Genomic DNA, 24,174 nt, shown 5'->3' on the forward strand with positions numbered 1-24,174 from the left:
CACTCTTAGATGTCTCTCGCTGCGGGCTGACAGTAACCTCTGCTCCCTCTTCACCTTCAAGCCAATGTTTTTCAGTAAGGCTGGCTGGCAGAGGAAGCACTGAAGCCTCATCTGGTTGCTGCCACCTTTAACCGGTTATGGCTTTGAAGGTCTGTGATCTCTATATGCCGTTCATAAAATGCAAAATGTCCCATAAAATTCCAGTCAACAGCATTTAAGTTCAGCTCAATTACCTTCTAAACCAGCTCAACTGATGACTCTCCCACACTGGGCTGGAGTTTCCGGCCCTGCCTGCTGCCAGGGTTGTCCGGTCCCGCTGAAAGTCAATGAACCTTTGGCTGGGCCGCCGCACCGCCCGCGGTGGATCCCATCACGGAAAATCGCAGCCATTGTAGCGGCAAGTCTGCCCTCCATCTTTCCCACCATTCATAAAATTTGGAACAAAGGACTTCTGTGCAAACACGTCCCTTCCACTCTCCCAGCCTCTGACCCTGCTCTTTCAGCCCAGGCAAAATTCCAGCCTACAATTCTACCGAGTACGATGGTTAATTGGAATATATACTTTTCTCTGTTAATTTGTCCCCCATTGAGCCAATAAGGTCTGACAATGCTGGTTGGAAGAAAATAACCTGCACTCAACTAAAATTACGAATGGAAACACCTTGTGTGTTTGAGAAGGAATTTTCATGTCTGGAAAACACCCCGAAGTACTTTATTGAGAATTAACCACTGTTCAAGTGCAGGCAAAGGCACAATACAAAGTCACACGAGCAACAGTTGAGGGAAGTAGTCGGTTAATCTGTTTCATTGATGTTGGCTGAGGGATATATATTGGCCAGGACAATTTGAGAGCTCTCCAACTCTTAGTCGAAATAGTGCTGAGGAATCTTTAATGTTCAACTGAGTGAGAAGACAGGGTGTCAATTTAATGTCTTGCTCAAAGGATAGCACCTCCAATAGTGTAGCACTCCCTCAGTACAGTAGTCAACTGTCAATATAACATGTTTAATATACCATGGATTGGGACTTGATGCTCAAGATGTGAGAGTGCTGCCAATGAGGTGAGAGATATCATCATAACCCTGGGAGTTGTTTAATCTCCTTTGCCCTTATAACACTGACAGTAAGTCTTCATTTTACATACATCAGAGATGGCTGGGCACTGTAAAACCAATAGCACTGTTTTATTGGCATTATACCAAGAGAAATAAATTGTCGCACCTATTTGTTAATTAGTATACAAAACAGTTACATAGTTAGTGTATTCACAGTGAGGTGGATAGCAGCAGCTTACTAACAGGCTTGTTTTTACCTCACTAATTATTGAAACCAAAGGGAGAACCCCACAATCAACAAGGCCTTTGCAAATATAGAAAGAAAAGGAAGACTTGTGCTCAGACTCAGGAGCTGATTCCAATTTTTGGAGTATTGAAGTATACTTTAGCACCCTTCCCAATGCCATAATTGAGACTAGAGCTGTTCTAATATTTTAAAATGGCTTAACTGGTCAAAGTATCCCAGCATGCGTTGTTTCTTTTCCGCATTTTTAGCCAGAGCGTGTGTATGGAGAAAAGCGAAGCCATTTCTCTGTGAAGGAAACCGAACTGAGCCAAGAGAATCAGGGGGCAATCAGAATTAAGCACGGCTGCAATGCCACTTGGCCACAAAGCCGGTAGAACAGGGATGAAGGCCCTAGATTAGAAATGGGGTAAACGCCTCAATATGTGGCCTTAGTCTACGTATACGGCTGTGTGTAGAAGCAGGCCAAAGTGAATGAATGTGTAAGAATGAGACATTTTTCCACTTAAAGTGCTCCCAGGACAGTCAAAAATTTATCACGAAGGTCAGAAGGCTGATCAGCTTGTATGAGGCTTAATGTAGAAAATAGATTGCTCACTATTCAATGTGCTTCAATCTTAATCCATGCCTTTGTTACTTACAGATTTGATTATTCCAATGCTGTCCTGGCTGGTCTCCCATCTCTACCCTCCATAAACTGCTGCTCATCCAAAATGTTACTGTTCGTATCTTTACTCTTGTTCACCCATCACCCCTGTATTTGCTGATATGTACTAGTTCCTGGACCAACAACACCTCTGTTTTGAAATCCTCATCATTTGTTTTCAAGGCTTCTCCCTTGCCTATCTCTGCAACCCCTTCCAGAAGCCTTTGTGACCTCTGCACTCCTCCAATTCTGGCCTCTTACCCATCCCCAATTTTCATTACTGCACTGTTGTTGACCACACTTTCAGCTATCTGGGCCCGAAGTTCTGAAGTTCCCTCCATAAACCTCTCCAGCTGTCTTCCTTTCTCTCCCCATTTAAGAACCTCCTTAAAACCTACATTTATGAGCAAGCTGTTGGTCAACCTGACCTAATATCTCCTTCTGTGACTCAATGCCAATTTTCTTCAGCTCTTATTAAGTGCCTTGGGATGTTTTACTACTTCAAAGGCACATGATACAAGTTGTTATGGTAATGCTGTAGGACAGCTATATAAAACCAAACTGGTATCAGTCGCTTTATATTAAAGTTGCTGTTTGAAGCCACTCAGGCCTGAATAAAACACAGGTTGTTGTTGCTGGAGTAACAACCCTTTGTTGCAACCATAACCATGGGAGATCTGCTAATACTAGCTAACGTAGAACAAGCATGAACCCAGAGGCTTTCCTGTCTTGTAGGCTGAACAATGAGCCCACAATTTTTAGATGGCAGCTGAATATCAGGCATGCAGGAAAAGCCTGTCTAAGAATCACCAAACCAAACTACTAAGAAATTCACTCAGACACAGCTATTTTGTTACCCAATAGAATGTCCGAGCTATCTGGGGTCACATTGCTTAGCCCAGAAAAGGGAAAAGTTAGGATTTAGCAATTCCTAAGTGTGCACAGGCCACTGCTAAAATTGTGCAGCCAAATGGTAGAAAGGACTGGTAAACCTCTCACTGTTTGTCACCTTACCCTTTATGGGTTGGCTCGGAGGATGCAAGAAGGCTTTTGGAAGAGTTCTAAACATCAGTTATGGTCTGCCCTTCCAGACTGCATTAAGAAGTTGCTAGTTAGTTATGAATGGAACCCAGGAATAATGCCACTTTCCTGTGTTGAGCTATTAGATTACTGATGACATAGAGGGTCAGTTCCATGCTAAGCTTCCATCACTGGGCTTGTCACCTTAGAAGAAACTCTATGGAGTTAAGATCCTTCATCCATCGTCTTGACCTCAGACAGATCCTGCTTCCATCTGCAGGCTTGTTGCTTTGGAGTTCATGTCATTGCTAGCTGTGGCTCAGTGGGACCTACTCTTGCCTTTGAATCCAGAAGGTTGTGAGTTCAAGCCCCCACTCCAGAGCCTTAAGCACAAAATTGAACAACACTCTCATGCAGTTTGGGAATCCTGCACTGTCTTTCAAATGAAATGGCAGTTGTAAAAGATCCCATGGCACTACACTGAAGAACAGCAGGGAAATTCTCCCGACGAACTGACTTCCCTTGCAACCGCCCCCCAGGCTAGTGAGGTGAGACTGGCAGGCCTCCTGGAGCTATCCCTTAGGTAAAGGACATTCCGGTGCTGGCGGACTCCACAGATAAGGGCCTCAAGGGGATCATTGCTGAACCTGGGAGCAGCTTTTCTCTTCAGTGGAGCCATTTTGAGAAGCTTCCTGCACACAGCTGGCCTGCTGAAAGTATTGTGTGCGTTCGGGTAGCGTTTAAATATGGCGCTTGAACATTCGACCCCATTAGGCAATGGCAGGGTGGACGAATCACTGCCTGTCCTGCCATGTGATTTGGAGAGCTACTCTCTAATGAGCTCCAGAGCATGAAATTGAGCACGATTTTTCGCCAGGTTGCTCAGTGGGAAATGCCACCGCACTTAGTCTCCGAAATGGAAAATTCCACCCTACTTGTTTAATCCATTGGGGAAGCTATTGAAATACTGATTGTCACAATAGGCTAGATTTTATGCCCCTCCCCACAGCCCCACTGGACGTGTTTTTGGCAGGTGGGCACATAAAATATGACGGGTGGCTAGCCCACCGCCTTCCTGCCCACCCCCAACCCAGTTCCCATAATATGACAGGTGGGCAGAGGCTGAAATCAGCAGCTCGCCTGCCAATTTGAAACTAATTATAAATCGCGGCAATCAAGCTTGTTAACGTGCCGATTGACCTCAATATTATGCTGCCCGTGTAATATAGTGGCTGGCATGGGCAGGCGGGCGAGAGTGAGGAGTTGGTTTTTTCACCATCTGGGATTAAAAAAAAGTGGGAAGGAAGGGGGTTGCATCTTTTGGGGGATGCCCTCTGTGCATCGGAGTGTCACCCACCAGATGATACCCTGCTTTGTGCCTCCTCGCCTGGCCTCCAAAACCTGTTCCCCTAACCTCTCAGAACCCTCCCTAGGGTGCCTGATTCCCTTCCTGCACTAAGAGCCTGGGATTTACCTTCATCCAGAATCCATCTCTCTTCTTCCCAGGGCCTGCTTGCAGTCCTGGCAGCGCCCACCACTCAGCTCTGGCACTTCTGGGACTGCAAGCAGGCTCTGGGGAGAAGAGAGATGGATTCTGGAGTCAGTTGGTCTGGAACCCATGGGGGAAAGCAGTATTGGGCTGAATTTTCCGGGGGCAAAGTTGGGGGTGAGCAATAGCCATCCATCGTGTCCCCACCCCCTGTAAAATTCAGCCCAGTATTGTCCCATCTCGTCCTGAATGAAGTTAAAAGCATTACATGCATTTGGGTTACCTCTGGACTCATTGCCAGCATCTCAGCCTCTACCCTTTGTGAAGCCCAACTTGCAAAAGGGACAATTTGCAAGGCTATTTCAACACCGAGAGAAGAGTAAGTTATTCAGGCTCTCGAACCTGTACCACCAATCATCTAGATTCACACCTTAACTCCATCTGCCTGTCTTGGTTCTGTAAGACATGACACCCTCGCTTAACAAAAAGCCAATTATCTCACTTTTGACATTTTCAATTGACCCTCACTGCCCTGTTAGTGTCAGTAATGGTGACCACGGAAGGAAATCTACCATCCTTACCCAGTCTGGCCTACATGTGACTCCAGACCCATTAGCAATGTGATTGATTCTTAACTGCCCTCTGAAATGGCCTAGCAAGCCACTCGGTTCAAGGGCAATTAGGGATGGGCAGCAAATGCTGGCCTTGCCAGCGACACCCACATTCCAAGAAAAAACAAGTCATAAAATATGACCAATGTAGGTTCAGCAAAAGGAGGTATTGTCAATTTAACTTACTGGTTTTCTTTGAGATTGTGATAAAGTAGCTTGATATGGGTAAGGCAGTGGAAGTAACACATTCGGATTTTAGCAAGGTCTTCAATATAGTTCCTTTGGAAAGGTTGGGACTGAAAATACAGGAATTGGGAAGCAGTGGAAAAAGGTGAAAATATTTCACCATGTCTGCATGGCTGGTTGACTGATATATCTCTGAGGCTGGTGGTACAGTATTAGCATCTGTCTGGAGGGTTTGCTACTAGTGTGCTCCCACAGGATCTCCTTGGAACCTCTTATGTTCAATATCCTTAGAAATAACCTGGAGCTGGAAGCCAGAAGCACAATAGTTAAATTTACAGATGGTGCAAAGGTGATATATTTCAAAGGTGAACAGAATAAATGATAAAAAAAGATTCAGGAATTGGGCAGCCAAGTGGCAGATCACATTGAATGGAGAAAATTCCAAATGGGGACAAAAAAAACCCAGGAAGGGACAATTAGTTAAAAGGAAAGAAAATAACGTGTAAGGGAAATGAAAAAAAATTACGTATCATGATTGACAATAAATGACTATTACAACAATACTCAGTGACAGTGAGTGAAGAAACTCAGACGTTGAGGTGTAATCATCTAGTCATAGTCCCAGAGGACCACAGACAACTCTCCATTAGAGAGAGACAATTTTTGGCAACTCGTAGCTTGAGCGACACCACTCTGCAATCGCAGGGTAAGGCAAGGAGGCAGGGCCTCCGTGAAATATCACAGTTGGTGCTGGAATTGAACCAGCACTGTTGGCACCATTTTGCACCATACTCTAGCCATCTAACCAACTGAGTTATCCTACCCCCTGTGATGACATAAAGGATCAATATTGAGCTGAAATAGTGACATAATCATGTTGCTTCATAAATCATTGGTGTGACTGCATTTAGAATACAGTTCAGGTCATGTCAGTCTGTCCAAAATTAACGATAGTCCACAGGAATCCCTCTCTGTTTCAGAAAGACCGACATGTGGTTATAGCTTGAGAGGGACCTCCCTGTATCAAGCATGGTTGACCAAGAATCTCTCCCATATCCTTACTGCCTACCAGGGGCTGCGTTCGAAGGTTTAACAGCTTGAACTATCAATCTGCTTGGCCGCATCATGAACACTCCTTTTGTGGCCAACAAGTCCAGGAGTAGGATTTGAACCCCGAGCCTCTGGCTCAGATGCAGAGGTGCCATCCATTGAGCCAGAAGCCCTCCTCTTGGTCACTTCAGCGCAGGAAGGATATTGCAGTTGTTGAAAGGTAACAGAAGAGAACAACTAGGATGACCAACGGGATGGGGGGGGGGGGGGGGGGGGGGGGGCGGGGTGCGGGGGGTTGGATTTGTAGGAATGACTATGTGAAATGTGCTCTCACTGGTAAAGAAGATTGAGAGGGAGTCTGGTTGCAGTGTTTAGGGTTGCAAAGGGACTAGGTAATGTAGGCTGCACCAAGCAGTTTCACCGTTCACTGTTCCAGAACAGCAAAAATCAGCCCGAGTTAGAAAAACTAATTTGTGGGAACATCATGGGTGAGCTCATGGGATTTGGTGCAGATTGGTGGGGGTGGGAGGGGTGCTAAATGGGGGGACATTCCAAGTGTGTAGGGAGCTGGCCTTCAGCTCACCCAGCTTCAGGTGGGACAAGGGACAGGGGCGGCTAACCCAGTGCCAGGAGGCAATACTGCTCCTGGGCCAGGAGGAGCAGGAGTGCTTCCCCCTGACTCTCAGGCTCTCCCCCATCAGACTGCCACCCCATACAAAGACCCATTGCATCACCCCCCCCGCCCGCCCCCCCCCACCCCACCCCCGCATAGGGGACATGGCCTGGATTTGAAGAGGGGCAAATTGAAAACTAACATTTCTGTGAGAGAGTGGTCAATTTATGGAAAAGGCTTCCCAGTGATACCATGGGAGTTGTTAGTGTTGATTCATTCAAATACAAATCAAATAAGCTTCTTTCAGAAAATAACAGTGCATGAGTGATTTGAGACATGGTAATTATAGCAAGCCTGGGAGGGACAGATAAGTTTGGACCTCTGGTTCTCAAATCTGTCCACCACTGAAGTTTCCCCACCTCATGCCTGGGCCTATTGTGGATTCACTTATAGAGATTGGTGACAATGATTAGTCAACAACTCCATTATCCTGGCATCATTTGAATAGCAGGATGACAGAAGGCGGATTAAATGAACTTTGGTCTTCCAAACTCCTGCAATTCTTATGTTCCTGTGATAATCTACTTCTTGTTTTGACTTTTTGGTGGTTTTGGGTGTACAGATTTTGTTCTGATTAGGAAGTATGTTGATCTTTCTAATAGTGGATTTCCTGTACAGGGTCCCAGTACCTCAGAAGCAGCTTTGGTGGTTAGCCTGAGAAGAAAACAAGTTCATCACAGGCGTTCCCACAACGTGCTGTGCAGTCACTTAAGACAGCTGATCAGAAATGAATTTATTTGGCCTGAGCATTCAACTTGCTCCTTGTCACAGAGCCGGGCTGCTCCCTGAGGAAATAAAATTACAGTGTTGACACATGCTGTCTCTTCAACAGTGCAGAAAACTAGTTGGCCTTTGAATCACACCGCTTGTGCAACTCTGTCTTCAGTAAACTCAATTTAAGCTCAACACAACATGCTCATCTCTAATTCTGCAGTAGCCCCGCTTCCATTGCGGGTTTGAATTGGGTACAGGTGCAAACTCATTTAGTAACTGTTAGGTAAATTAAACATAAACCTGCTTCAAATAGGGTGTCAAATAATGATTTAATTGGCTATATAATAATGCATTAATGGTGTACTCTCATTATCTTGGTCAGACTGTTGCTATAGATAACTCTACATCTTGTATATGCTTATGCATTGACATGTGACTAATATTAAGCGGTAAAACGCAGTAATGTAGTAATAACATTATCCATCACTTTAAATTTCACATGTACTTTTTAAATGTTTTATATTTGCGTATATGTGAATAAAACAGCGTCTAACATTGTTTGTCTTTCCTCAGTCTGCCCCTTCTCCTTCACCTATTTTTTTCTCTATTTTGTCATTTGTGTTTTTCTTATTTCTTTTCTTCCTTTTTCCATTCTTCTTCATATTCCCATTCTTTTCCGCTTCCCTTATATTAGATCAGCCCACACGCAGGCACCATGTTCCCCCTTTAGTCTTCTATTTTGCTAGCTATTTTACTCCACCCTAGTCACTTGGGGTTCTCCACAGGCCCCCCACCACAGTCCCCTCTCTGCTTCAGCATTTGCACATAACCTCAGAACACCCAATGAAGTGCTTTTTAAAGTGTAGTCACTGCTGTAATATAGAAAATGTGGCGGCCAATTTACACACAGCAAGCTCCCACAAACTGTGATGAGGTATTGACCAGGCAATCTGTTTTTTTTAAGTAATGCGAATTGAGGGATAAATATTGACCAGAACACCAGGGAGAACTCCCTGCCCTTTGCCAAATGGTGTCATAGGATCTTTTACAGCCACTTGAGAAAGCAAATGCAGCCTTCGATTAATGTCCCATCCAAAAGGCAACACCTCTGACAGTGCAGCACCACTGAGTAGCACATTGGAATGTCAGCCTAGATTTTGTGCTCAGGTTTCTGGAATGGGTCTAAAACAACCTCTGCTTCAGAGGTGAGAGGGCTACCCACTGAGCTATGGTTAACACACTGAAGGCTTTTTATAATGGAGCAAGGCTGGATATGTACCATCGTTAATAGCATCCAATGAATTCACTATTGGCTGGACAGTGGAACAATGTGAAGTTTCCCTTTAGCCCCTATTCCTGAGGAGTGAAAATTGCAGAGAATTTACAGTAGAGAAACAGGCCATTGGATGTTTATGCTCTTCAGAAACCTCCTCCCAACTCTCTTCACCTTTCTGCATCAGCATAACTTTCTATACCCTTCTCACTAATGGGCTTTTTTAGCTTCATTGTAAATGTACATGATTCAGCTAGTCCTTGTGGTAGCAAGTTCCATATTCTTACCACACTCTGGATAAAGCAGCTTCTTCTGAACTCCTGTTCCTGAACTCCAGTCATCGGCCTGAAACGTTAATGTTAATATCTCTCCACAAATGCTGCCAGATGTGCTGAGTATTTTCAGAATTTTCTTTCTTTAAGATTTCCAGAATCCACAGTATTTTGCTCTAGCCTCCCGAATTCCTTATTGGATTTATTAGTGACTATATTAATGACTCATGTTGTGTCCCCCACATGAGTGGAAATGTCTTCTCTCTGTCTACCTTATTAAACCCCTTCATGATCCTAAAGGCCTCGATTAGGTCACCCGGCAGTCTTCTGTTTTCTAGAGAAAGGAGCCCCAGCCTGTTCAGTCTACCAACCGAAAGAGAAATGCCTGTGTGCTCAGTGCCCAGTCCCAGAAGGCAAGTTGCATATGTACATTGCAACAAAACAGTACTTTCTTGTTATTTTGAACTTTTAGGGTCTCCCTTCCTATATTCATGTTTCCTTTTACCACAAGGGCATGTGGGCTGTGCTCAGTCCGTTCGACCTTGCTCTGCACTGGGCCCTGAGAAGATGCAAGAGTGTGGGTTGGCTTAATTTTAATGACCTCTCCCATTTAACTGAAGAAAAGTAAGATTTCTTGGCCAGCTAAGGACCACATAACAAATTGAAAGTGCTCACCCAGGTCTCTATGCTAAGTTACTGCAGGAATTGGTCCGACCATGAGTTTGTCCAATGTTCACTAATATATCAAGGGAAGAATTTACTAAGCTGTGCCTCTATCAGGTTTCTAGGTTGAAATGTAACCCATCCTAGTAGTCCATGGGAGAGACTGGGCCATCCCTGATGAATTTAAAGAGGGAAGTATTCAAGGAATGAAGCAAGCTGCGACAGAGAGTGTTAGGCAGTTGGAAAATGGAGCCAGTGCAGTTGATGCTGTGGAAGCTGCAATCAGGATTTTAGCAGGTGATCCAAGTGCAGGTAAGAAAGCATGGAACTCTTCCTTCTTTGAGTTACAAAATTCAAATGACAGTGGCCTAGACTTTGCTGCCAAAATAACTGTGAGTTTAATGGCTCTCACGGTTATTAATATGTAAATTGTCCAGCAATTTGTGGTGAGGGAGAGTTACTCTGTGCTTTGTGAACCAGATATTGTCGGATAAATTGTACTCTTCTGCTTTGAACTTGTGAAGATGACATCTCACCCTCAGCATGGCAGGGAATTTCTTGAAGTTGCTGCATTTGCACATTAATTACTGTATGCAGTAAACTCACTGCAAAAAGTTAGGGCTGGATCTTAAGAATGTAAGTATCTTTCTAAAAAAGAGCTTGAAGCTTCTACATTGTCAATCAGCTTCCCTGGCCCAGAAAGAGAACAATTGAAACTGCAGAGCCTTATCCCTGCAAGTAGAAAATTGTTGGTGGAGATTTTTTAAATTTTAAATTTTCCTTAATATTCCTTTCTCTCTGTTTTTTCTCTGTTTGAATCCAATCTTTATCTCCCTCTCTTTATTTCTCTTTCTCTATCTGATTTGACTCCAATTCACCCGAGTTCCTTCTCCATCATTCCGGCTTCTTTCTCAAACCTTAAATCTCACTTGTTGAGGAGCTAGACAGTTGGTCCTGTCATTTACTAAGGACCCTGATGTCCTTCTGCCTCTCCTCTCTGTTATCAGCTTTCACTTCCTGCAGTCACATTATAAGACATTTTTGAGTTGAAAGGTGAAGGAAGAAGTTTAACTAACACACCGCTATATGCTTTTGTTTGACGAAAGCACCAAGGAAGCAGATAGTCTGTGGTCACCGCACCATAAGGATCAGCTTCAGCTCTCCATTCAAACTCTCCGGTTGGCAGGTTAGATCTAAGAAGAACAGTAGAGGGTAGTACATGAGCTAACCCCCAGACATAAGAGATGTATGAGTAGGTCATACATTGCACCAATACAGAGGCATATGACACGAGAAAAGATGAATTTCAGAAGGCTATAGCTAAGTAGGGGTTGCGTGATAGAACATTCTTTCACGGGATGTGTGTGTCGCTGGCTGGGCCAGCATTTATTGCCCATCCACAACTGCCCTTTAGAAGGTGGTGGTGAGCCACCTTCTTGAACCACTGCAGTCCACCTGGTGCAGGCACACCCACAGTGCTGTTAGGTAGGTAGTTCCAGGGTGCCAGAACACCAAGCCAAATTAAACTGAGTAATATCGCCATCAGTCACAGAGAGGACAGTCTTATTGGTGAAATAGTCAGTAAACAGGTTCCTTAAAGAGCTGGAAAGAGGACCAAGCTAATGAATGAAATGTCGTGTGTACCTCAATGAGGACAATGAAAATATATTAAAAGTGGGCGTAGTAAAAAGTCATGGAGAAAAGGTTGATTGTGGAAGGTCTGTTTTCAGTCAATTGGCTATTTGTTTGAAGTTTTGCTGTATTTTCTATGAATCACAATACCAGATACTTAACAGAAATATGGGATAAAAAAGGAAATGCTTGAAATACTCAGCAAGTCTGGCGGCACCTGTGGAGGGAGAAACAGAGTTAACATTTCGAGTCGAATCCGACTCTTCTTCAGGATTGAGAGTTCTGAAGAAGGTTTATATTAAACTTGGAATGCAGGCTGGATGATCCATGTCCTCGTCACGCTGGGGCCTATTTGCTGTCCCAGCAGCACTCGCTGCTGAGTCCTGGAGCTGCTGGGGCTGCTGGAACTGTCGGCCAATCAGATTGGCTGGCAGCTCTCAGGGGCGGGACTACCTCCGACTGAAGGGGCAGCAGTCCCGCTCTCACCTCGTTCATGCCTCTGTCAGCAATTTATTGCCCAGTGTGTACCATCAGAGGTACATCGGAGCAGTGTTGACTTTATTTCCAGCGAGGTGAGCAATAAGCACACCCCATAACATTCAGCCCTGTTTCTCTTTCCACCGGTGCTGCCAGACCAGCCGCGTATTTCCAGCACTTCCTGTTTCTATTTCAGATTCCCAGCATCCACAGAATTTTGCTCTCATAACAGAGCTGTGGGCTTTGACAACTGAATTTTATATATTAAAGAATGACTGTTGCAAACAGAATGAGAGCTTTCAGAGTGGAAGATTGGCCTGAGGCGAAATAAAAAATTTGAGCAGGGAGAAGAGATTGAACTTGCTGTGTTGTAAAGAGAACATAATACACAGACATACTTATGATCTGGACAAAGTTGGGCCCTTGGGTCTGTCACAGTTCCATTGCGCCATCTGACTTCTTTGTTGTTGTGATTCACATATTGTAGTGAGCCTAATGTCGATACTGTATTATTTAAGTGCTTTGTTGCTTATTCTTTTGCGGGATGTGGGTGCCAGTGGCTGGGCCAGCATTTATTGTCCATTACTAGTTGCCCTTGAGAAGGTGGTGGTGAGCTGCCTTCTTGAACCACTGCAGACCATGTAGTGTAGGCACACTCACAGTGCTGTTAGGAAGGGAGTTCCAGGGTTTTGACCCAGTGACAGTGAAGGAACAGTGATATATTTCCAAGCCAGGATGTTGAGTGACTTGGAAGGGAACTTCCAGGTGGTGGTGTTCCCATGCACCTGCTGCCCTTGTCCTTCTAGATGGCAGTGGCTGTGCATTTAGAAGGTGCTGTCTAAGGAGCCTTGGTGAATTCCTGCAGTGCATCTTGTAGATGGTACACACTGCTGCCACTGCGCGTTGGTGGTGGAGGGAGTGAGTTGTTGTGGAAGGGGTGCCAATCAAGCGGGCTGCTTTGTCCTGGACAGTGTTGGGCTCCTTGAGTGTTACTGGAGTTGCACTCATCCAGGCAAGTGGGGAGTATTCCAACACACTCCTGACTTGTACCTTGTAGATGGTGGACAGGCTTTGTGGAGTCAGGAGGTGGGTTACTCTTCGCACGATTCCTAGCCTCTGACCTGCTCCTGTAGCCACAGTGTTTATCTGGCTAGTCCAGTTCAGTTTCTGGTATATGGTAACTCCCAGGATGTTGATAGTGGGGGACTCAGCAATGGGAATGTTATTGAATGTCAAGGGGAGGTGGTTAGATTCTCACTTGTTGGAGATGGCTATTGTCTGACACTTGTGTAGCGTGAATGCTATTTGCCACTTATCAGCCCAAGCCTGAATGTTTTGCAGATTTTGCTGCATATAGACATGGACTGCTTCAGCATCCAATGAGTTGTGAATGGCGCTGAACATTACGCAACCATCAGCGTACATCCCCACTTCTGACCTTATCATTGGAAGGAAGGTCATTGATGAAGCAGCTGAAGATGGTTTGGCAGAGAACACTACCCTGAGGAACTCCTGCAGTGATGTCCTGGAACTGAGATGACTGACCTCCAACAACCACAACATCTTCAGTTATACTAGGTATGACTCCAGCCAGTGGAGAACTTTCCTCCTGATTCCTCCTAGTTTTGCTAGGGCTCCTTGATGCCACATTAATGCTGCTTTGATGTCAAGGGCAGTCACTCTCACCTCACCTCTTGAATTCAGTTCTTTTGCTCATGTTTAGATCACAGCTGTAATGAAGTCAGAAGCTGAGTGGCCCTGACAAACTGAGTGTCAGTGAGCAGGTTATTGAGCAGCAAATGCTGCTTGGTAGCACTGTTGATGGCCCCTTCCATCAAGTTTGCTTTTTCCATCAAGGCAGCATTTGAACAAGTGCAGCACCATGGAGTTCTCATAAGGGAACCAGGGGGAAAACTCCACTTGTTGGAGTCATACCTAGCACAAAGGAAAGGTCCCCCACCAAGAACTGCTGGCTAATCAGATGGTTGGCAGTTCTTCAGTCCAAGAAGTACCACAGAGGATGGCGGCCACTGCTGCAACTTCAACAAGACAGCAACAGCAAGATGGAACAGGCTCTGGAACCCAGGTAAGTGGGGTTGGGCTCACTGGGCTTATTAGGGCAGGGCCTAGGTAGGGGTTGGGAGGGTTGTCCTGGGTGGTGGGAGGGTCTTTGTTTGAGACACAGGGTGTGCACCAGGAAGCCTGCCTCCAAGCCCACAGGGAAGTGGCCATGATATGCCTTGTGGTCTCCTCATGCGCAGTGCCCACCCGCTGCTGGTAGAATACCTGCAACGGCAGGAGGAAGCCTTAAGCAGCCCTTAATTGGCCACAAGCCTTCAATTGGCCTAAGAGTGGTAGGGTCATCCTCCACCTGCTTTACTGCTGGTAAAATGCCGGTGGCAGGTGAAAGGCAACAAGCACCCCAGAGTAGGAGGCCAAGGACAGACAGATCAGAGTGGGAGTGCTGTGAAGATTAAAAAGATTGTGCATTAATATTAATTTTCAGAAGCTTAATGATACAAAGTTAAGCAGGAAAGTAAGCAGTGAGGAGGACACAAAGAAGCCACAGAAGGATTAAATGGGTTGGGTGACTGGGAAAGAGCATGGCAGATGGAATACCATGTGGAAAAGTGTGAAGTTACCTACTTTAATTGGATAAATGTAAAAGAAAAACTATTTTTTCAATGATGAAAGACTGGGAAATGTTTGCAAGGACCTGGGTATCCTTGTACATGAATCATAGCAAGTTAATATGCAGGTACAACGAGAAATTAGTAAGGCAAATGGTATATGAGCCATTACTGGAATATACGAGTAAGGAAGTCTTACTATAATTACAAAGGGCATTGGCGAGACCACACCTGGAGTACTGTGTGCAGTTTTGGTTTCCTTACCTGAGGAAAGATATCCTTGCCCTCGAGGGAGTGTAATGGTTCCTGGGATGAGGGTTTGGCCTATGCGGAGGTTGAATCGATTATCCCTATGTACCCTGGAGTTTAGAAGAATGAGAGGTGATCCCATTGAAACATATAACATTTTTAAGAGGGTTGCTGGGGTAAATGCAGAGAAATTGTTTCCTTGGCTGGGAATTCTGGAACTCAGGGTTACAGTCTTAGAGTAAGGGGTTGTTCATTTAGGACTGAGATGAGAAATTTCTTCACTCAAAGGGTTGTGAATCTTTGGAATTCTCTGCCACAGAGAGCAGTGAACGCTCAATTGTTGAATCTAATCAAGACAGAGGTCAATAGATTTTTGGATGCTGAGGGTGGAATTGTCCCAGATTTACACTAAGTGCGGTAGCGGGTGGAAAAAATAACATTTTACCCACCAGCCACAATGGTGGCTTTTCACTCCGTATCATCCCAATCCCACCTCATTAATCACACATTCCTGGGAAATTTGCCATTTCAATGGTGGGTGGGCTCTCATTCGCCCAGCCCACCGTCACCTCGCCCTTCCTCACGCTGGGCACCATACTTAAAGTGCAGCCGCGCGCACACCTTAGTGCTTCCAGCCCTGGCCTGCTGCATTGAAGACATGGCCCCAAAAGACAAGAAAACTGCAGCCCACCCGATTTAGTAACGCACTCTTAAGCATCTTTTGGAGTTTGTGTAGGCCCGCCATTATCTCCCCCACCCCTGCTCTGGCCGCAGGAGGGGCAGCAAAATTATCAATCCAGCTTGGGAGGTGGAGGCAGCAGTGGTCAATGGCAATGCTATTCAAAAGAGGACAGCCACCCAGTGCTGCAAGAGGATGAACGATCTCTTCTCATCACTCTCAACTCACACACTCACAAACCCATCACACATCCACAGAGATCTCACTCACTGCCAGTGCAAGAAACATCACTCTCTCAAATACAGCTTCATTGTCCTCATCCTGTCCATGGCACCACTCACCACCTACATGTGCCAGGCATGCTTATCATCTGGCCTGGCAGGCATACTGCTTACACTCTCTCCAAATGTATTCACACAGGACAAGCTGGCACACAACAAAAGACAGAGATCACAGACCAGTGGAGGAATGCGTGAAATCAAGGTTCTCACGGACTTTGAAAACAGAGCCATCCAGCTGGCTGGTGAGGATCTCGACCGGTCCGGTGCTGACGATGAGATTGGTGCTACTCTACCAAGTGAGGGTCCAGCAGTGCAACATCCATCAGATAACCATGCTGTGAGTGATGTGTCCTCTTTCACAGGCCACCACCGTGCACTAATTATCGCCCCTTGCTTTGCCAAACAGCCGACCGAGTCCATGACCCAGGTCCTCGACTCAAGCCCCGAAGACGCCCTCCTTGAAGTCCCATCACAGCGCTCACCCACGTCCTCCACCAGTGCAGAGACGCACACCTCGGTGGGACCAAGCTTTAGAGTAGCCTTGGGGTTACAACCTGGTGAGCACATCGCACCGTCTGATCCACAGCAGGTGGTGGCAGGGACTTCCCAGGTCCCTGGCACTCGGAGGACTGCTGGAGGGCTGAAAGCTGCTGATTTCAAGTTAGATGAGGAGCCTCTGGACTCAGTCAGACCTCAGTTGCTGGAACTGTAAAAGCAAGCTTGGGAACATCAGGAAGGGATGTCCGCTGCACTCCTCAGATTGCAAGACATGATGGAGGAGTCTGTCCACATTCAGGCTGAGGTGATAGCACTGGCATGCCAATGCACCGAGATCAACACTGGCAGGATGGCGGCTGCTATGGAGACCTTGGTCCAGGACACCGGTCCTGTACTACTGCATGGGCTCAACTCCATCACTGACACCATAGTTGGCCTCCAACAGTGCCAAGACAAGAGGGGTGCGGGGCAGCTCAATCTCACTCCAGCTTCGCCTTCTCCTCAAGGAGTCAGCCAGGGGCCCCCGGGCACCCATAGAGAGGAGGATCAGCAGGTGCACACCCCGGGGACATCCATCCAGGTGACTCTGGGAGTGTCTGGTCCGATTCCCCTCTTCCTGTGGCTTCAGCAGCTTCAGCTCTGCAGGCCAAGGAGGGTGCCACTGCCACACAGCAGGATCTTGAAAGCAGGCCAGGGCCCACCAGGTCTCGGCCCTCCAGAAGACGCCCACCAAGGTCATCACAGACAGGGTGTAGTAGTTAGCAGGCTGTCTCCACCTCCACTGTGGATGTTGAGGGAGCACCAATACAAAGCAGCAAGGTTAAGAAGATGTAGTTATACAGCCTAGGCACTGGTGTTAGTCACTTGTACATAATATTCACTACTGTAAATAAACTCCCAATGTCTCCTTGCTAATGGCTCCTTGTTCTGATGAGCAGTGTTCGTGTCACTCAGATGTGAATCCTTGGTTCCTGCACAAGATAAAGGCAGGTGTCTCAGTCCAGGGCCTCTTCCCCGTGTTCTGTGCAGCCTTCAGACCAAAGTGATGGTCTGGCCTCACACTCCCTGGACATATTACTGATGCCTGCACCTCGATGGTGCTTGTCATTGCTGCCAGAATGTAGTGGGCAGATATCACAGAGTTCTCTCATTCTCTCTGTGTGCTCTCAGCACCGTTAAGGAGGGGCTGGCCCCTATCTCGTCATCATCTGTAACCAGTGATGCTGTGCGCCTGAAGGGCTGAGGTGCTGAAGGCGGACAAAGGATCAGGTGCTTTTAAAGTTTCATGGCTGCGTCTCCATAATATGACCCTGATCACAGAGCACAAGCGAACTGCTCTCGGCCAGACAAGAGTCAGACATTCACAGAGGTTATGAGAAGATCTATTGAATGTCCTCGCTGCATGTCATCATCATCCTCCTGGAATCGAGTGACTATTAGGGCCTCCACTCTATTTCCATGACACGAGCATTCTCACAGAGGGTATGGGCGCTGCCATAAGCCAGTCTGGAGTCAAACATTCACAACTGCGATGTGAGGATCTATGGGGACACCTCACTGAATGTCGTCATCATCCTCCGCAAATCGAGTAGCTATGCCTCATCTGACCGTGCGATGGCCTCGTCGCCGTCATTTTCGCCTTCGAGGATATCCTCATCCCCGTTAATGACCTCCTCATCGGACGCCATATCCAACTCCTCCATGTCCTCCTCAGCCAGCTCCTCTCCTCTTTGCAATACCAGGTTGTAAAGGGTGCAGCAGACGACGAGGATGCATGACACCCTCTGTGGACTATATTTCAGGGCTCCACCAGACCGGTCCAGACACCGGATCCTCATTTTCAGCATCCCGATGGTTTGCTCCACCAAGCTGCGAGCTGCAGCATGAGCCTCATTATAGCTTCGCTCTGCTGCGGTCTGAGGCCGCTGCACAGGTGTCATCAGCCACAGCCTCTGTGGGTAGCCTTTGTCCCCAATGAGCCATTCCAGCAGCCACTGTGGACCCTGAAAGATATCAGGGATCTGTGACCAACTGAGGATGTAGGACAAGTGGACACTCCCTGGGAACTGAGCACAGACCTGCAGGATGCATTTGTGGTGGTCGCACACTAGCTGAACATTCAGTGAATGAAAGTCCTTGTGGGTGATATCGTTAACCGCTTGTTGCCAAGGAAATGTGAGTGCTAGATAAGTGCAGTCGATGGCCCCCTGCACCTATGGGAAACCCGAGATCTGGGAAAATCCCAGCGCTCTTGCATCAACCAATCAGAGTCCACTTGCCAACCAATCAATGCCTTCTTCAACAAGTATAAATTGTTGTCCCCTTTGAAATTTGGGACTCTTGTGTCTGTCCTGATGGGTACAAGATATAAAGCTTTGACAGCATGTCTCTTTTTTTCAGCAATACTCAAGTTCTGTACTTCCAAGCAACTATAAATATGTTCTACTACATTATTTATCAAGTAGAGAACCATAATTTAAGTCTTAAGGCACATGAAGTGCCAATAATCAGATGCCTGTTATGCTAGAACATAAGATCAGTCATCTTTATAACGTCTCTGTTTATCTGGGGGGTATGTAGCTGTTGATGACTCTAAGATTGAATTTATTAAAGTCTTCCAACATATGATTGCAAAGCAAATAGAAATATCACCCAAGGAGCTTATGGTGCATCAAACATTTGAGATGTCACCTCGAGTTTGCACATAATGATTGCCAAATTGCCCAAAATCTTTAGGGAGGCTAAGGTATTAAATACTTAATGAAAACTCTATAGAAAGCCTTAAATGGGCTCTTACATTTGTAATGAGAAATAATGAACTCACGAGCGCATTGCAAATAATGATTTTCTCCCCTTGGTATAAGCCTCATTATAGCTAAGCAAGAAATGTATTTACCCATCTCATTGATTTCAAAGAGATGAAAAATGTACCTTCTTTGTCTGTAACTGCTTCTAGTACAAGTGATAATGCAACATGAAGCCATACTCACAAACAGAATGATAAGACCCAGAAGAATCTAATTGCCATAATTCTTCAATAACACTTATTCTGACTCCCACTGCTCTCAGTTGGACACAAATAGGATCAGATATGACGTTGGCAATCTTTACATTCAATGTTATGAAAGGAAGGTGGTCACATCACATGAAACTTTCAAATTGGGAAAGGTTTGGAAATCCCAGATTAAATAAAATGCTCAAATCCATTTCCTTTTACTACTTAATTAATAAAGGGGTTATAATAATAAGCAGTAAATAAACTAGTGAATAACTATTGAACACAGGATCAATGGTGTTAGCCAAGGGATATGCCTTTTCTTATTTTAGCAGATCAATTTTTTTTAATAGTTTCTCCCCAAATCCTATACCCCCAGTGTATCTGCAATGATTACATGAAGCAATGGGATTTACCAGTTAAAATCATTCCCTTTCAGGGCCAGGGAGGTTGATTGGCATTGCATTAACAATTATAATATTGTGAAATGGGTCCTTACGCTGTTAAGTTCCAGTCCTAACTTTCTGAGGTGAGCTTAATTGGAAAATTAACGTGCAAATCCAGCAAGTTCTTAAAAATAACAGGAAGGCTAAGGGTGAGATTCAACTACCCAGCAGTTAGAACTGCTCTTAACCCTTCTAACATTTCCTGGATAACTATTCTGAGGATAACCTCCATTGTGTTTTGTGGCACTAACACCGTGCTAAATGGGATAGATTTCAAACAGACCTAGCAACTCAAGACTGGGCATCCATGAGGCGCTGTGGGTCATCAACAGCAGCAGAATTGTACATGAACAGAATCTGTAACCTGTCCAGTCTCTTCCCACCTACATCCGCGATTCCTCTCACGCCCTACATCATATCAAAAATTTCCAGTTCCCTGGCCCATAACGCCTCCTCTTCACCATGGACGTCCAATCTCTCTACACCTTCACCCCCCACCGGGATGGTTTGAGGGCTCTTCGCCTCTTCCTCGAACAGAGGCCCGAACAATCCCCATCCACCACTACTCTCCGTCTGGCTGAACTTGTTCTCTCACTGAACAATTTCTCCTTAAACTCCTCTCACTTCCTCCAAATAAAAGGTGTGGCTATGGACACCTGCATGGGCCCCAGTTATGCCTGTCTCTTTATGGGTTATGTGGAATATTCCTTGTTCCAGTCCTACTCAGGCCCCCTCCCACGACTCTTTCTCCGGTACATCGATGATTACTTCGGTGCTGCTTCATGCTCTTGTCTAGAACTGGAAAAATTTATTAATTTTGCTTCCAATTTCTACCCCTCCATCATTTTCACATGGTCCATCACTGACACTTCCTTTCTCTTCCTTGACCTCTCTGTTTCAATTTCTGGTGATGGACTGTCCATCAATATTCATTACAAGTCTACCAACTCCCCCAGCTACCTTGACTACAGCTCTTCACACCCCGCTTCCTGTAAGGACTCCATCCCATTCTCTCAGTTCCTTCGCCTCCGTCGCATTTGTTCTGATGATGCCACTTTCAAAAACAGTTCCTCTGACATGTCTTCCTTCTTCCTTAACCGAGGTTTCCCACCTACGGTGGTTGACAGGGCCCTCAACCATGTCCGGCCCGTCTCCCGTGCATCCGCCCTCACACCTTCCTCTCCCTCCCAGAACTATGATAAGCTCCCCCTTGTCCTCACTTATCACCGCACCAGCCTCCGCATTCAAAGGATCATTCTCCACCATTCCCGCCAACTCCAGCATGATGCCACCACCAAACACATCTTGCCTTCACCCCCCACCCCCATGTTGGCATTCCGTAGGGACCATTCCCTCCGGGATACCCTGGTCCACTCCTCCATCATCCCCTATACCTCAAGCCCCTCCCACGGCACCTTTCCATGCAACCACAGAAGGTGCAACACCTGCCCCTTTACTTCCCCCCTCCTCACCGCCCAAGGGCCCAAACACTCCTTTCAAGTGAAGCAGTGCTTCACTTGCACTTCCCTCAATTTAGACTACTGCATTCGTTGCTCCCAATGCGGTTTCCTCTACATTGGAGGGACCAAACGCAGACTGGGTGACCGCTTTGCAGAACACCTTCGGTCTGTCTGCAAGCATGACCCAGACCTCCCTGTCGCTTGCCATTTCAACACACCACCCTGCTCTCATGCCCACATGTCCGTCCTTGGCCTGCTGCAATGTTCCTGTGAAGCTCAACGCAAACTGGAGGAACAGCACCTCATCTTCCGACTAGGCACTTTACAGCCTTCCGGATTGGATATTGAGTTCAACAACTTCAGATCATGAACTCTCTCCTCCATCCCCACCCCCTTTCCGATCCCCCTATTTTTTATAATAATTTATATATTTTTTAGACATATTTTTCTTTTCCCACCTATATTTAAATTTATTTCCATCCATTGTTTTACCTCCACCTCTTAGCCCATTTCGATCCCTTCCCCCTACCCCACCCCCACTAGGGCCATCTGTCACTTACTTGTCCTGCTTTCTACCCTTAATGTCACCATTAGCACATCCTTTAGCTAATATCACCTCCATCAACACCCCTTTGTCCTTTTGGCTTGACATCTTTGGCAATCTCTTCTTGGCCTCCATCTATCACTGGCCCTCTCTCCAGATCTACCTATCACACCCCCCTCAAACAGCTTTTATTTCACCTCATTTCTATTTTTCTTTAGTTCTGATGAAGAGTCATACGGACTCGAAATGTTAACTGTGTTCCTCTCCACAGATGCTGTCAGACCTGCTGAGTTTTTCCAGCTATTTTTGTTTTTGTTTTAGAATCTGTAACCTAATGGCCCAGCATATAAATACTGTGGCTACAACAGCAGGTCAGAGGCTAGGAATCGTGCGATGAGTAACTCACCTCCTGACTCCCCAAAGCCTTTCCACCATCTACAAGGCACAAGTCAGGAGCTTGATGAAATACTCCCCACTTGCCTGGATGAGTGCAGCTCCCACAACACTGAAGAAGCTGGGCACCGTTCAGTACAAAGCAGCCCGCTTGATTGGCACCACATCCACAAACATTCACTCCCTCCACCACCGACGTACAGGAGCAGCAGTGTGTACCATCTACAAGCTGCACTGCAGGAATTCACCAAGGCTCCTTAAACAGCACCTTCCAAACCCACAACCACTACCACCTAGAAGGACAAGGGCAGCAGATAGATGGGAACACCACCACCTGGAAGTTCCCCTCCAAGTCACTCACCATCCTGACTTGGAAATATATCGCCGTTCCTTCACTGTCGCTGGGTCAAAATCCTGGAACTCCCTTCTTAACAGCACTGTGGGTGTACCTACACCACATGGACTGCAGCAGTTCAAGAAGGCAGTTCGCCACCACCTTCTCAAGGACAACTAGGGATGGGCAATAAATGCTGGCCCAGCCAGCGAAGCTCAATGGTAACCCCCACAGATATTGATAGTGGGGAATTCAGTGATTATAATGCAATTGAATGTCAAGGGGAAATGGTTGGATTCTGTGTTATTGGAGATGGTCATTGCCTGGCATTTGGTGTCGTCGACAGTGCTATCAAGTGGCATTTACTCAGCAATAACCTACTCATTGACACTCACTTTGGGTTCTGCTAGGCCCAACCATCTTCAGCTGCTTCATCAATGACCTTCCTTCCATCAAAAGGTCAGAAGTAGGGATGTTTGCTGACGATTGCACAATGTTCAGCACCATTCACGATGACTCAGATACTGAAGCAGTCCATGCCCAAATGCAGAATAAAAAGATATCACCCACTTTACCATTACCATCAAGCCAGGGGATCAACCCTGGTTCAATGAAGGTTGCAGGAGGGCATGCCAGGAGCAGCACCAGGCATACCTAAAATAGAGGTCACTTGCATGCCTTACAGCATTAACAGCAAGTGATAGACAGGACTAAGCGATCCCACAACCAATGGATCAGATCTAAGCTCTGCAGTCCTGCCACATCCAGTCGTGAATGGTGGTGGACAATTAAACAACTCAATGGAGGCAGAGGCTCCACAAATAGCCCAACCTCAATGATGGGGTAGCCCAGCAAATCAGTGCAAAAGATATGGCTGAAGCATTTGCAACAATCTTCGGCAAGAAGATTAGAGTGGATGATCCATCTCAACCTCCTCCTGAGGTCCCCAGGATCACAAATGCCAGTCTTCAGCCAATTTGATTCACTCCACGTGATATCAAGAAACAGCTGAAGGCACTGGATAGTGCAAAGGCTTTGGGCCCTGACAATATTCCGGCAATAGTACTGAAGACTTGTGCTCCAGAACTTGCCGCGCCCCCTAGCCAAGCTGTTCCAGTACAGCTGGCAACTACCAGGCTATGTGGAAAATTGCCCAGTATGTCCTGTACACAAAAAGCAGGAAAAATCCAACCTGGCCAATTACCGCCCCATCAGTCTACTCTCCATCATCAGTAAAATGATGGAAGGCATCATCAGCAGTGCTATCAAGTGGCACTTACTCAGCAATAACCTACTCACTTACACTCACTTTGGGTTCTGCTAGGCCCAACCATCTTCAGCTGCTTCATTAATGACCTTCCTTCCATCATAAGGTTAGAAGTGGGGATGTTCGCTGATGATTGCACAATGTTCAGCACCATTCACAACGACTCAGATACTGAAGCAGTCCATGCCCAAATGCTGCAAGACCTGGACAACATTTAGGTTTGGGCTGACAAGTGACAAGTAACATTTGTGCCACACAAATGCCAGGCAATGACCATCTCCAATAACACAGAATCCAACCATTTCCTCTTGACATTCAATTGCATTATAATCACTGAATTCCCCACTATCAACATCCTGGGGGGGTTTACCATTGACCAGAAACTGAATTTGA

The 24,174-nt window shown here is 46.2% G+C and overlaps 1 long non-coding RNA gene across 1 annotated transcript in view; it reads right to left on the reverse strand.

The window, feature by feature from the left end:
- Positions 1-696: 696 nt before the first annotated feature.
- LOC144680291 (uncharacterized) overlaps positions 697-24,174 on the reverse strand; it is a 29,975-nt gene continuing 6,497 nt past the window's right edge. The window contains exons 2-3 of the long non-coding RNA XR_013576526.1: positions 10,977-11,089; positions 697-900 (exon numbers count right to left, since the gene is read on the reverse strand). This is a non-coding gene — a long non-coding RNA (uncharacterized LOC144680291). The remainder of the gene's footprint in view (positions 901-10,976; positions 11,090-24,174) is intronic.

Source organism: Cetorhinus maximus, chromosome 5 (assembly GCF_964194155.1).
Source record: "Cetorhinus maximus chromosome 5, sCetMax3.hap1.1, whole genome shotgun sequence".
In the NCBI taxonomy this organism is placed as follows: Eukaryota; Metazoa; Chordata; class Chondrichthyes; order Lamniformes; family Cetorhinidae; genus Cetorhinus; species Cetorhinus maximus.